Raw genomic sequence first — 3,096 nt, 5'->3', positions numbered from 1 at the left:
AATGTGTTAGTTTACAGGAACATCAATTAGCGATTTTTATGAAATGATTGGAAGACATTTTATAAGATATTTATTAGAATCCAACTATGAATCTATTTTGTCTTCACTAGGAAGAGATTACAGAAATTTTCTAGAAGGTATTAAATACTATCGAGAGACAAATGTTTGTGTAATTTTAATAAATTGAATTAATTAAACTTTTTTTTTTGTTATGTTTTTAGGATTCGATAACTTTCAGGATTACTTGAAATTTTCTTTTCCAAAAGACGAATCTCCGCTATTCACGAAGGAAGCTGAAAATAAAACGGGGTTGCGACTGTCTTGCATAAGCAAGGAGAAGGAATTGATTTCATATGCAAAGGGGATAATAACTGAAATTGGAGTTTCAGTTTATAAAAAAGTAAAATTATAGTAACATTAAAAAATTAAACATCTAATTCCTCTAGTACCCAATTCTTACAATCCAAATTCCTTAATGTTTCTTACTTTTTCACAAATAAAATGGTCCATAAGGGCTTCAGTGTTCCATTTGTTGTCGATTTGGCGAGAACCAGATATCAATCCTGCACTCATTAACTCCCTAACCATCCAAATCCACTTCATCCTCCTAGGTTGGCTAAAACCATAATTTTACAAAAAACTCCTTCAATAGGGTTATGCAAGCATAATCAAGGGGAACTAAAAATTTACTCCTTAACATAATAATAACATATTACTTTTATTTTAAAAATAATATATAACCCATTACGTTAAACCTACTAATCATTCGTCAATTAACAAATGACACTACAATGACTGTAAAGACTGGGTTAGATGAAACAAAATTATGTTTACACCACAGACATTTTTTTAAATTTCTTTGATAACATTGACATCACCATTATATCATAATTACAGGTTGATGTATACACTTTGAAAACTCTAAGAGAAATGGATCTTGCATTACTGCACATAAGATTATAAATATTTGTCAGTGAAGTCTCCAATATATACTTGTTAAAAAAAATACATAAAATAAAATTATCTTCATTACATAATTCTATTATTTTCCAGGACATCACAGTTGCTGAAGTATACGAACATCAGTGCCGGTTTGGAACACAATTGACAATACAAATCTATTTTGAGAATCCTCTCACTTTACCGCGTGATGTCCGTTGTTTCCATCCAAAACATTTTCCAATAAATTCCAGAATCGTTGGTAGGATGTTTCCATTTTCTATAATCATAAGGTTAGTTTGCCATGAGAACTTTTGTTTCATGTGATTGCTTAAAATTATTATAACGTTATACCTAATTACAGTACGAGTATGGTGGTAAAAGGTTTGGGCTTTTCCCTTTTACCAGTGATTCCTTTCGCAGTTGAAGATAGCTTAAATAGAAATTTTCATCTGAACCGTCCTTGGATTCCATTGGAATTTAAAAGTGTAATATGATTATGATGATAACCATTATTTGATAGATTCATTTATAATATATAAATAATAGAGTTTGATGATGTTTGCAGATTATGATCTATTCAAATCATGTGTTTGATTTATTCGTCAGTAAAACGATTCTGTTAACTAAGTTTGAAAACAAACATGGAGTCGATATTGACGCAAAAGACAGCCATAATCTTAGACTAAAAGGTATGTCTAATATTTAATACTATGTGACATCTAAAAATGTATTTATTTTTACAATCGAAAATACCTTCTTTTTCTCAACTTTAAATCTATGAAACTCGCTTTCAATTGACAACGATTTTTTTTTTTCGGTATGGCTGAAAATAATACAGGTCAACAATATTTTTTTAGTTTTTTTAAGTTTTATATAATATATTTATTACCTTTATTAAACATATATACAATAAGTAAATGTGATGTGAGTTATACAATGGCATGATACAGACTCCTGGAGAATTCACTCATTGATGGAATTCCGATAATATTTCTACAGTTAAAGATTTCGATGCCATCTTCTTTTCAGACATCTAGGTGGATTATATTGTAATGAAGGAGAAGCAAAGTTAGAAACAAATGGGTTTGGGTTGTTAGCAAGTTTAATATGGATAGGTTGGTATCTGGTTCTGACCAAATCGGCAACATATGGAATATTGAGGTTCTGATGAAATACTGGGATGATTTGTGACAAATTAAGGATTTTAATTTGATAAAGAGTGGAATTCAAAGGCTTAGTGGAGCCTCAAGGTTCAACTCCGTAAGTCCTCACAGGTTTTATTATGATCATATAAATGAGTCTTTTGTAATTGTCTGGAAGTTTAGTCCGCTTGCGTTATACATGTTATAACAATCTAAATAGACGAGCAGTTTCCTGTCTTTTCAATCTTGAATGAGGATTTCAAGTTAGCCGTTTGTTTTGAGGTAGTGGATCTGTTCGACAGGAATAAGTAAAGTATTATTAAAGGATACTGGAGGGCAAAAAGTCAAAGGCTTACGACTGAGTGTAAAGGTGATTTAATGGGATTTATTGGAATTTATTTTAATCCATCTGTTTTGACGCCTTTCTTGAAAGGTGTTGAAGTGGGAATGGAGGGTTTGGGATGCAACAGATGAATCATTTTATTCATTGATAGTACACATATATCATAGGCACAAGTCGAGAAGATACTGTTGGGATGTCAGTTGTGTGAACTGTATAAAGAACTGGATATCTTAAGGTACACGAGTTGACTGAGGAAAGAGGGATGAATAAGTACTATTGTGGTTTTATTTGAATATTCTTTCAGTAAGATAGGAAGCACTGTTGCTAGACCAACGGTTGTGAAAGGTGATTTTGATCTGAATCATTTGATTTTGACACTGATTTTTCCCCAATTAAGAGTACCCACTTTATGAGGCTGGGTGGACCCTGGATGGATCCCGAACCCTCAAGGTTGACTTTGGGCTACAGTAACAGAATTAATAATTATCTACTACTGTCGGATTTGAACCTGGGTTCTTGGAGTTAATAGTATAATTCCTTACCACTGAGCCACGCCACTCCTCTCTCTCTATATATATATATATATTGCCGTGAACGGGGCTCGGGGTTTCTAAGCCCGATTAGGGGTTCCCCATACACGGATTATATTGAAATTTATTCATATATTAA

The sequence above is a fragment of the Halyomorpha halys genome, unplaced genomic scaffold (assembly GCF_000696795.3).
Source record: "Halyomorpha halys isolate HHAL.00 unplaced genomic scaffold, Hhal_1.1 Scaffold1190.1, whole genome shotgun sequence".
In the NCBI taxonomy this organism is placed as follows: Eukaryota; Metazoa; Arthropoda; class Insecta; order Hemiptera; family Pentatomidae; genus Halyomorpha; species Halyomorpha halys.
Note: the sequence above shows the minus strand (reverse complement) of the source record.